Here is a 12,294-nt window from a genome sequence, read left to right on the forward strand (position 1 = left end):
GGCTTGCCCTTGCCTTCTCCGGATAAAAGCCTACCCCATGGAAAAAAGTGGGAGAGTGAGAAGCCATGTTATAAAACACAGTGCCTAATAAATAATGAGCACTTAATAAGTGGTAGAGGAAGTTGTTTAAATTGAATCACTCTGACTGCTATTCCCAGAGTTCGTTATGGGTGAGTAGTGCTTGCTGGGAAAATACCTCCAAAACAGACAGACTGAGGCAAAAGGTAATGTCCATTCTGATGATGAAGCCATGAGGGAAAAGTTTGGGAAGAGATTGCTTTGCATGAAATAAGAAGAATCATTTTGCTCCCAAGAGGGAAGGATCAAGAAACAAGGCATTGACATGTCTTGGAGTGATGGGGTTTAAAAAGAAAAATTCACAATACTGGGACTGAATGTTTATGTTACATTTGTAGTGTTTGGCTTTGCTTAGATCCTTCCTTTACCATAACAAATCTTTTGCTTAAATAGTGTTTTACGTTGTGGAACTCAAGTAAGAGACACTGGTTGATATGGTATGGATAAGTGATTGCATATTTGCAAACAAGCATCAGTTCAGTTCAGTTCAGTCGCTCAGTTTTGTCCGACTCTGCGACCCCATGAATCATAGCATGCCAGGCCTCCCTGTCTATCACCAATTCCCGGAGTTCAGTGAGCTTTAAAAAAATCTCTGCAAATTCACAAAGTATTGGAAAAGGTTTGATTTCCTAGGATGTGTAGCCATAGTTTTAGCCAGTGATAATCAGAGCACAATGAGTAAGAGTCCAGACAATGGAACCATACTTTCTGACTTAAGAACATTGCCTTCTCCTAAAGATGTCCTTTTCATTATAGGGGACTGTAATGCAAAAGTAGGAAGTCAAGAAATACCTGGAGAAACAGGCAAATTCCACCTTGGAGTACAGAATGAAGCAGGACAAAGGCTAATAGAGTTTTGCCAAGAGAACGCACTGATCATAGCAAATACCCTCTTCCAACAACACAAGAGAAGACTCTACACATGAACATCACCAGATGGTCAGCACCAAAATCAAACTGATTATATTCTTTGCAGGCAAAGATGGAGAAGCTCTATACAGTCAGCAAAAACAAGACCTGGAGATGACTGTGTCTCAGATCATGAACTCCTTATTGCCAAATTCAGACTTAAATTGAAGAAAGCAGGGAAAACCACTAGACCATTCAGGTATGACCTAAATAAAATCCCTTACCATTATACAGTGGAAGTGAGAAATATATTCAAGGGATTAAATCTGATAGACAAAGTGCCTGAAGAAACACAGACAGAGGTTCATGACATTGTACAGGAGGCAGGGAACAAGACCATCCCCAAGAAAAGAAATGCAAAAAGGCAAAATGGTTGTCTGAGGAGGTATTACAAATAGCTGTGAAAAGAAGAGAAGCTCAAGGCAAAGGAAAAAAGGAAAGATATACCCATCAGAACGCAGAGTTCCAAAGAATAGCAAGGAGAGATAAGAAAGGGTTCCCCAGGGATCAGTGCAAAGAGACAGAGGAAAACAATAGAACAGGAAAGACTAGAGATCTCTTCAATAATATTAGCGATACCAAGGGAATATTTCATGCAAAGACAAGAACACTAAAGGACAAAAATGGTATGGACATAACCGAAGCAGAAGATATTAAGAGGAGGCAAGAATACACAGAAGAACTGTACAAAAAAGATCTTCACGACCCAGACAATCACGATGGAATAATCATTCACCTAGAGCCAGACATCTTGGAAGGCAAAGTCAAGTGTGCCTTAGGAAGCATCACTACGAACAAAGCTAGTGGAGGTGATGGAATTCCAGTTGGGCTATTTCAAATCCCAAAAGATGACGCGTGAAAGCACTGCACTCAATATGCCAGAAAATTTGGAAAACTTAGCTGTGGCCACAGGACTGGAAAAAGTCAGTTTTCATTCCAATCCCAAAGAAAGGAAATGCCAAAGAATGCTCAAACTATCACACAATTGCACTCATCTCACACACTAGTAAAGTAATGCTTAAAATCCTCCAAGCCAGGCTTCAAAAGTACATGAACCATGAAATTCCAGATGTTCAACCTGGATTTAGAAAAGGTAGAGCAACCAGAGATCAAACTGCCAACATCTTCTGAATCATAGAAAAAGCAAGAGAGTTTCAGAAAGACATCTACTTCTGCTTTATTGACTATGCCAAAACCTTTGACTGTGTGGATCACAACAAATCGAGGAAAATTCTTCAAGAGATGGGAATACCAGACCACCTGACCTGCCTCCTGAAAAACTGTATGCAGGTCAGGAAGTAACAGCTAGAACTGGACATGGAACAGACTGGCTCTAAATCCGGAAAGGAGTACATCAAGACTGTATAACGTCACCCTGATTATTGAACTTATATACAGAGTTCAGGTCAGTTCAGTTCAATCACTCAGTCATGTTCGACTCTTTGCGACACCATGAACTACAGCACGCCAGGCCTCCCTGTCCATCATCAATTCCCGGAGTTCACCCAAACCCATGTGCATTGAGTCGGTGATGCAATCCAACCATCTCATCCTCCATCGTCCCCTTCTCCACCTGCCCTCAATCTTTCCCAGCAGCACGGTCTTTTCTAATGAGTCAGCTCTTTGAATCACATGGCCAAAGAGTTGGAGTTTCAGCCTCAGCATCAATCTTTCTAATGAACACCCAGGACTGACCGCCTTTAGGATGGACTGGTTGGAACTCCTTGCAGTCCAAGGGACTCTCAAGAGTCTTCTCCAACACCACAGTACAAAAGCATCAATTCTTCGGCACTCAGCTTTCTTTACAGTCCAACTCTCACATCCATACATGACCACTGGAAAAACAATGGCCTTGACAAGATAGACCTTTGTTGACAAAGTAATGTCTTTGCTTTTTAATATGGTGTCTAGGTTGTTCATAACTTTCCTTCCAAGAAGTAAGCGTCTTTTAATTCCATGGCTGCAATCACCATCTGCAGTGATTTTAGAGCACAGAAAAATAACGTCAGCCACAGTTTCCCCATCTATCTGCTACGAAGTGATGGGACTGGATGCCATGATCTTAGTTTTCTGAATGTTGAGCTTTAAACCAACTTTTTCACTCTCCTCTTTCACTTTCCTCAGGAGGCTCTTTAGTTCTTCTTCACTTTCTGTCATAAGTGTATTGTCATCTGCATATATGAGGTTATTGATATTTCTCCCAGCAATCTTGATTCCAGATTGTGCTTCCTCCAGCCCAGGGTCTCTCATGATGTACTCTGCATATAAGTTAAATAAGCACAGTGACAATATACAGCCTTGACATACTCCTATCTCTTTCAGAATTTTCCACAGTTTATTATGATGCACACAGTCAAAGGCTTTGGCATAGTCAGTAAAGCAGAAATAGATGTTTTTCTGGAACTCTCTTGCTTTTACATTGATCCATCGAATGTTGGGCTGGATGAAGCACAAGCTGCAATCAAGGTTGCCGGGAGAAATATCAATAAGCTCAGATATGCAGATGACCCCACCCTTATGGCAGAAAGTGAAGAACTAAAGAGCCTTTTGAGGAAAGTGAAAGAGCAGAGTGAAAAAGTTGGTTCAAAGCTCAACATTCAGAAAAGTAAGATCATGGCATCGGGTCCCATCACTTGGGAAACAGTGGAAACAGGGAAACAGTGGAAACAGTGACCGACTTTATTTTTTGGGCTGCAACATCACTGCAGATGGTGATTGCAGCCATGAAATTAAAAGACACTTGCTCCTTGGAAGAAAAGTATAACCAACCTAGACAACACGTTAAAAAGCTTTGCCAACATTACTTTGCCAACAAAGGTCCATCTAGTCAAAGCTATGTTTTTTCCAGTAGTCATGTATGCACATGAGTGTTGGACTACAAAGAAAGCTGAGTGCCAAAGCATTGATGCTTTTGAACTGTGGTGTTGAAGAAAACTCTTGTAAGTCCCTGGACAGCAAGGAGATCAAATCAGTCCATCCTAAAGGAAACCAATCCTGGATATTTGAATATTCATTGGAAGGACTGATACTGATGTTGAAACTCCAATACTTTGGCCACTTCATGCGAAGAACTGACTGATTAGAAAAGACTCTGATGCTGGAAAAGATTGAAGGTGGGAGGAAAAGGGACAACAGAGGATGAGATTGGTGAATGGCATCACCAACTCAATGGCCATGAGTTTCAGTAAACTCTGGAAATTGGTGATGGACAGGTATGCCTGGCATGCTGCAGTTCATGGGGTCGCAAAGAGTCAGATATGACTGAGCAACTGAACTGAACTGAACTATTATTATGTTCTTGGACAAAATACTTACTTTCTTTATTGTAATTATAACAGTATCTGACTGATGATTTTGTAGCCATTACATGAGTTATTACAAGCAATGCTTTTAGAACAATTCCTGGCATATACAAAGAATTTTAAATATAGGTTTACTGCTATTATTGGGAAAACTGCACCCAACCGTCTATCAGTAGCCGTAATTGTGAGTTGCATAAAAATCTTAAACATCCTGAAAAGTAAATGTTGAGACACCTATGACCAAAGGTGATCAGAGACTTGAACAGTAAAGTTCCCATGTCTTTATTCAGCTGTATTTCTTTGAGAGAAATGAAACCCAAATAGTCTAATGCTGTGGCATTTTAATAAGTTTTGCTTCTCACAATTTAGGTTACTAAGGTAGAGGTTATAATTAGGGGGACAGAAGATAGAATAAGGGAATTACTATCAAAATTAACATTGCCAAGTATACATCTGTCACTATATTGTTTAAATGTCTATTCAAAAAAAAAAACTCAAGGCAGGATGTGAATAGCATTCATTTTTAATTTACCCTATTCCACCTCTCTCTTCTCAAAGAATAAATCTTGAGGCTTACATTTTGATATGTGTACTTCATTAAATCACCAATTTTAATTTTTTAAAACCATTACCAAAATAGTTTTCCCAACTCCACTAGTAGAAAAGCCCATAATTTGTTTTATTTTAATTGATGTAGTCTGTTTAAAGACCTTTTATTAAAATGTTTCTCACAAACTGGGGAAAAACTTTTATAACAGTAAGAGAAAAATCATTACCTTACAACAAAACTGAAAAGAAATGAGAATTTGGCAATGTAACTGTGATAAACTCCAAAGTTCCTGGTTTCCAATTCATTTCAACTATATTCTAAAGTAGTACTCAATGCTTTCAGAAAGAATACCAGATCCAGTCATTCCTAAAATGATACATAACAGCATTAACACTGTTCCTTTAACTTCTGTGTGCACACATGTATACTAACACAGCTCAAACATAAATCTCACTTTTCATATAAACAGAGATTAAGATTAACTATTATATATGACACCATTTTTTTTGGAAACAAGATTGCTAGTACCAAAGAAAGCAGAAAATACAAAGGTTACTAATTAAAGAATCAGTTTAACTTATATGCACAGTACATCATGAGAAACCCTGGACTGGAGGAAGCACAAGTTGGAATCAAGATTGCTGGGAGAATTATCAATAACCTCAGATATGCAGTTGACACCACCCTTATGGCAGAAAGTGAAGAAGAACTAAAGAGCCACTTGATGAAAGTGAAAGAGTGAAAAAGTTGGTTTAAAGCTCAACATTCAGAAAACTAAGATCATGGTATCCAGTCCCATCACTTCATGGCAGATAGATGGGGAAACAGTGACTGACTTTATTTTTCTGGGCTCCAAAATCACTGCAGATGGTGATTGCAGCCATAAAACTAAAAGATGCTTACTCCTTGGAAGGAAAGTTATGACCAACGTAGACAACATATTAAAAAGCAGAGATATTACTTTGCCAACAAAGGTCTGTCTAGTCAAGGCTATAGACAACATATTAAAAAGCAGAGATATTATTTTTCCAACAAAGGTCGGTCTAGTCAAGGCTATAGTCAAGGTCATGTATGGATGTGAGAGTTGGACTATAAAGAAAACTGAGTGCCAAAGAATTGATGCTTTTGAACTGTGGTGTTGGAGAAGACTCTTGAGTCCCTTGGACTGCAAGGAGATCCAACCAGTCCATCCTAAAGGAAATCAGTCCTAGGTGTTCTATGGAAGGACTGATGTTGAGGCTGAAACTCCAATACTTTGGCCACCTGATGCGAAGAGCTGACTCATTAGAAAAGACCCTGATGCCGGGAAAGATTGAAGGCAGGAGGAGAAGGGGACGACAGAGGATGAGATGATTGCATGGCATCATCGATTTGATGGACATGAGTTTGGGTAAACTCCAGGAGTTGGTGATGGACAGGGAGGCCTGGCATGTTGTGGTTCATGGGGTCGCAAAGAGATGGACACGACTGAGCAACTGAACTGAATCCCTTTTTTAACTTCAAACAGCTTCAAACAATATTTTAAAGAGTTTTATATTTAAGCTAACTTATAGCCTATTTTTCTTTTATGAGAGAAATGTAGGAACAGTACCCTTAATTATACTCCTGCAAATAGGGCATTTCCTTAGAGAAAGGGCACATTCCCGGCATACTACCTGATGACCACAAGGAATGAATACAATAGAAACTTCTTTGCCCATACACACTTTACATGTTCTTTCTTCTTGCAGCCTTCTCAACTGTTCTTCCAGTGACAGACCTGAAAACATCTGTTGGAATATACTTCATATTCTTTTCCACAAACAAGTTCTTATATAATATAGGGTCAATTTCTTTAAGACAGTTTTTGAAGATGTTGGAGGCATATCTTCAAAACAGTTTCAATCAGTTCTTTTGCCTGTAAAGTTATCTGTGGTTTTTAATAATATCTGCGGCTTAATAATATTATGTTCCTGTTTATTAATTACATTGGCCTTTAAAAGATTATCCAGGATAGGAAGCACACACATCAACCATTGAAAGAAAGCCATTCTATTTCTCCAAAGTAATGGCAAATCATCTGATGCTGTTTCTTCAGTTTGTCTTTCCTTCTCTTCCTCTTTTTCTTCTTCTCCTTTTTCATCTTCAGCAATAAGAAGTCTTGACACAATATCATTAACTGTTTTGTAACTTTCTCCAGTTGTTAGGATTTTACTCTGAACTATACGCTTTACCAGTCTTCTACTAAAGCCCATTTCCAAGGCAGCTTTAACCACAGGTATATTCATCATGACTATATCATCTGAAGAACTTTCTCCAGGTCCAAAACGAACAACCAGTGGATCAGCATTTTCAACTCCAGTAGTATTTGAAGTTGACAATAGCTGTTCAAGAAGATGAAGATATCTAGCTTGAATCTCATCAACAAACTCCTGCCCTTTTGTGAATATCAAGAACTCATACCTTCGAAACCACTTGGAGTGTTCTACTCATGGGACATCTCCAGATTCCCAGCATCTTATGCCACCATCACAACAAAAGTACTTGACATCATCATTGCGACCTATGTGATAGAAACCAGCACTTGCAAGCCGCTCAGGCTGAACTGGTACAGTAGATAGCCAGCACATAAATGTTCTCAGTCAAGTTGCATGTGTCTGCATGCTCAAAGTTGAAATGCTGAACCTCAGCATTTCCAGAGAATTTCCAAAAATGGACAGTTGGGGAAAAGTCTCCAGTGCTCTAGCATAGCATTATCCTTTGGTTCCCAGTTATTTAGCGTCTCACCACAGGCAAAACAGGCTACCCTATCTCCAGGTCCTGTGTAATAAAAGCCAGCTCTTATATATTCTGATGGTGACAGAAAGGTTAATGGCCACATTTAGTAAGTAAGAAATCTCACTTCTTCAGTACTCATGGCATAACTGTAGGAGTTATTCCTCAATGGGGAAAAGTCTTCAACCGCTCTAGAAGTAATTGGGTTTGGCGAAAGGTTGCAATAAGAACCACTGAATGAGCTACTATGTTCCAAAGTGGATGATAATGAGTGAGTAAAACTGTTTCTCCTTGGAGAAGAAGCATATTTAGAAGTGGATTCCTGATTAGTAACAGAAACAAGATTCTGAATAAAGCTACAGCTAGGATACAGTTGTTAATGCTTCTCAATAGGATTGTCTCCTTATTTCCAGTTATCCAGCATCAGGCCACAACAGAAGCATTTGACCTTGTTATCCACACCAGTGTAATAAAAACCAGCATGAGCAAGAGTCATTTCTGAGACAGGAACACCGGTGGGGAAAGCTGAATATGTAGACTGAATATGTAGCTGAATATCAAGACCCGATAGAGTTCACATGAAAAGTCATATGTCATTTTTTGTTTGTTGCCAATTGTCCAATTTGACAAGATTGTGCTATCTTCCATCACACTATAAATTTTTTGATACAAGGGATCCAGGACAAATCTTTGGGAGGTAGTTTTGTACATGAGTGATTTTATTTTTGAAAGCTAAAATCCTTTACATGAAAATTTTCTTCTGCCCATAGAGTTTTGACATGAATAATATCACTCATGCTACAGTGGACTACCCTGGTGGCTCAAACAATAAAGAATCTGCAGTAATGTGGGAGACCCAAGTTTGATCCCTGGGTTGGGAAATCCCCCTGGAGAAAGGAATGTTGACTCACTCCAGCATTATTCTTAGAGAATTCCATGGAAGAGGAGCCCGGTGAGTTATAGTCCATGGGGTCACAAAGAGTTGGTCACGACTGAGTGACTAACACACACACACATGCTATAGTAATGCTTAAGCAGCATGATCCTGTTATCTATAGTATTAGCTCTTATTGATATTTTTAGTTTATAGTCAGATAATTACACAGAGATGTGAACATATGCCAATCAACATTTTAATTGCAAATGTCAGTTTAGTTATCAAAAGTGAACTCTATTACATAATATCTTTAAATAGGTCAGAATTATATAAATTTCATATTTTTCCAAAATAAATGATTCAAATCTCCACAAAGGTAACATATATCAATTGAGAATTTTTAATCTTTATTACAAAAGCAATGCTAAAGTCTGAAACAAGTAAAATTATAGTATGGATGATACACTTAAACTAATTGTTAACTCTTTCAGTGGTATATTCATGTTAATCAATATATCATTTTATTCAGTTTTTTTCAGTTGATTTTTCAGTTTCAGTTTAGTCGCTCAGTCGTGTCCGACTCTCCGCGACCCCATAATAATCACAGTTTTTAATGTATTCTAAAATGCCTGTAAATGAAAATTTGTATAGAGAATTAGATTCAGCTTCTGATTTCACCAGGACTTCCCTGGTTGCTCAGACGGTAAAGCGTCTGCCTACAAAGCGGGAGACCCAGGTTCAATCCCTGGGTCCGGAAGATCTCCTGGAGAAGGAAATGGCAACCCACTCCAGTATTTTTGCCACCCACTCCAGTATTTTTGCCTGGAAAATCCCATGGACAGAGAAGCCTGGTAGGCTACAGCCCATGGGGTCGCAAAGAGTCAGACACAACTGAGCGACTTCACTTTCACTTCTGATTTCAAAGACATTTCCCCAAATAAGAAAATCTGTTCCAAAATGTAATGCAAATTACATTTTTAAATTCCACAGTTTTCTAAGACATTCTGCTTTTATCAAAAAGCAGATTTTGTATAATGAATTGTACACTGTGTAATTTTTCTAGTCATTCCCTTTAAGAAGTTAGTAAAATGAACAATAAATTCACATGATCTTTACACATTTGCTCAGTACATTAGAATATATAGTATAGATAATCACTTGTTCAGTGGGAGTTCTTTGACTGCAGAGGACTTAACTGCTTAAGTAACCACATTGAGTAGGATACACTGCAGATTTCACTTCCGGAAATATCACATGAATCATTTGATATCACATGAATCAAACTAATTCTAGCAAAACAAGCAGTCCAAAGTTCAAATTAAAAGTTAAAATCTGCTCTTTAAGAATAGAATTACCTATATCCCTTGCAAATTCTCTTTAGCTTAATGATACATCTGATTTCAAAAATTATTTATACCTAATACCTAACTTTCAAAAACCTATAGTGCTGATTGGTACAAATAACACTTATGAAGCTATCTGTATAACTTTGTTTCTAAAAACTGATTTGCTGATATAAGGTAAACCCAGATATGTTTCAAATGCATTTCACAAGTCCTCTAATAGAGAAATGAATTATGGTGTTCTTCATTACAAACAAAAATATAGACTTGTTGAATTAATATAACAAAGAAAAATTGGCCTTGAATTTCAGATTTCTTTCTAAAATATTTTCCGGAGCTAGTCACTCCATCTTTTTGTCTTACGAATCCAAAGTACTGAATTGGTCTTATTCATTATTTCTCTAATTTGTCAAAGTTAATTTGGATTCTAATCTCATGGTATCCAAGATTCCATCAACTGTGTCCAACTTCCTGTCATCCAGAACTTAATAATCAGTCTCTTGTTTTAGTTTCCCAAGTAGTGAATTTTATGAAATAATACTGATCCTGGAACTACATTCTGTCATTTAAAATTCAATATAACTTTGGGGTCAACATTAGGTTGTTCATAAGTATACAACATTAAACTATTCTAATAAGATGTTCACTTTGCTAATAATCATTAGTATTTCTAAAAGTTCTTTGTTGTAATCTCTAATGGTCATGGTAAGGGGCTTCCCTGATAGCTCAGTTAGTAAAGAATCTGCCTGCAATGCAGAAGACCCTGGTTTGATTCCTGGGTCAGGAAGATCCACTGAAGAAGGGATAGGCTACCCACTACAGAATTCTTGGGCTTCCCTTCTGGCTCAGCTGGTAAAGAATCTGCCTGCAGTGCGGGAGACCTGGGTTTGATCCCTGGGTTGGGAAGGTTCCCCTGGAGAAGGGAAAGGCTAGCCACTCCAGTATTCTGGCCTGGAGAATTCCATGGACTGTATTATAGTCCATGAGGTTGCAGAGTTGGACATGACTGAGTGACTTTCACTTTCACTAATGGTCATGGTATAATTCCAGAGGTGACCAAGAGGATTTATATCAGAGATAAAAACTCTATCCAGAATAACAAAGTGAGTTTATGATTAACAAATGCATGAAACTTGTTGTCTAGAGAAGCAACCAAAGAGAACAGGGACACAGAAGAAAGAGCTAGGCTGTCACTATATTTATATCAATTACATATCCATTCCTTCAAACAAACTCTTGAAGACTGCCCTGCCAACAATTCCCATAGCTTCTTTTCACATTTCCCTTTCTATCTTCCTTTCCTTTTGTGAAATGATTCTTCTTTCACTTTACTATCTACTAAAATATAGACTCCACTGCAAATTATTTTTGATCAAGAGAACAAGTTATGAGTCAAGATTGCTTGGATGTGAGTCCTTGCTATAATATTCAAGATCTGCAACAAGTAAATAACCTCATTTTGCTTCTCGTTCCTCTCTTTTAACATGAGGATAATGGTAGTAGCTATCTCAGGATTGTTCGGAAGATTCCCTGGGCTACCATAGGAAAAGAACTTACAATTATAGTAAGCGCTACTTGAGTTTTTGCAATTATTATTCTGTTTACAATTATTGATGTTATGTGAAAGCTTGTTCACCTTGACAGAATCGATCATGTTTCTTCCATTGACTTCATATCTATTTCAGAATATACAACATTGTAATAATTTTTGTTTTTAATTTGTGTGGTTCCCGTGTACTATGAACAACCAGAGACCAGGAGTCAGGTTACATGAATCATATGATCTTCTGGACATAGATGGTTGTTAATTAACTTTTAGGAAGAATGGGAACTAAAAGGAATGAAGGAATAAATAAAGTAGAGGTTTGTAATGGAAGTAAGGCTTTGGTCTTGTTTTATAGCATAAGTTTGGTAAGGTCCTCATATGATTCACTAATACAGACTCCCTTGATGGTGGTAGTTTAGTCACTATGTCATGTCCGACTCTGGTGACCCCATGGACTGTAGCCCGCCAGGCTCCTCTGTCCATGGGATTTCCCAGACAAGAATACTGGAGTGGGTAGCCATTTCCTTTTCTGGGGGATCTTGCTGACCCAGGAATCGAACCCGTGTCTCCTGCATTGCAGATAGATTTTTTTACCAACAGAGCCACCAGGAAAGCCTGAGCCATGTCTATGCTACATTTTAATCCATTCAAGTAAGGATAGTTGGCTTCCTTTGAGAAAAGGTGAGACAGAAAAGTCTGTTTAGAGAGCTGTGTTCCCAACTATTACCATGATCCTAATTGTGTTATAGCCTGGCCTTGAAAAACAATGTCCATAAAAGCATGTGCTGGGATAGACTGTCAAGTAATACTTTTTCCCTCAAAGTAACAGAAAATAATTTCAATTGTGGTTTTTTTTTGTGTGGTTGTTGTTATTGTTGCTTTAACTTTTATCAAGTTTTTTTTGTATATATGAAAGGATAAATAATATACAGTCC

General features: G+C 38.1%; 1 protein-coding gene and 1 pseudogene across 1 annotated transcript in view; both read right to left on the reverse strand.

Annotated features, from left to right (window-relative positions):
* The window catches only part of NEGR1 (neuronal growth regulator 1), an 836,423-nt gene that overhangs the window by 778,565 nt on the left and 45,564 nt on the right, over window positions 1-12,294 (reverse strand). The gene's annotated exons all lie outside the window — the stretch shown is intronic.
* On the reverse strand, window positions 6,405-8,304 carry LOC129541223 (baculoviral IAP repeat-containing protein 2 pseudogene; annotated as a pseudogene).

This window comes from Moschus berezovskii, chromosome 4 (genome assembly GCF_049115385.1).
Source record: "Moschus berezovskii isolate FMDL1 chromosome 4, NW_MosBer_1.0, whole genome shotgun sequence".
NCBI lineage: Eukaryota > Metazoa > Chordata > Mammalia > Artiodactyla > Moschidae > Moschus > Moschus berezovskii.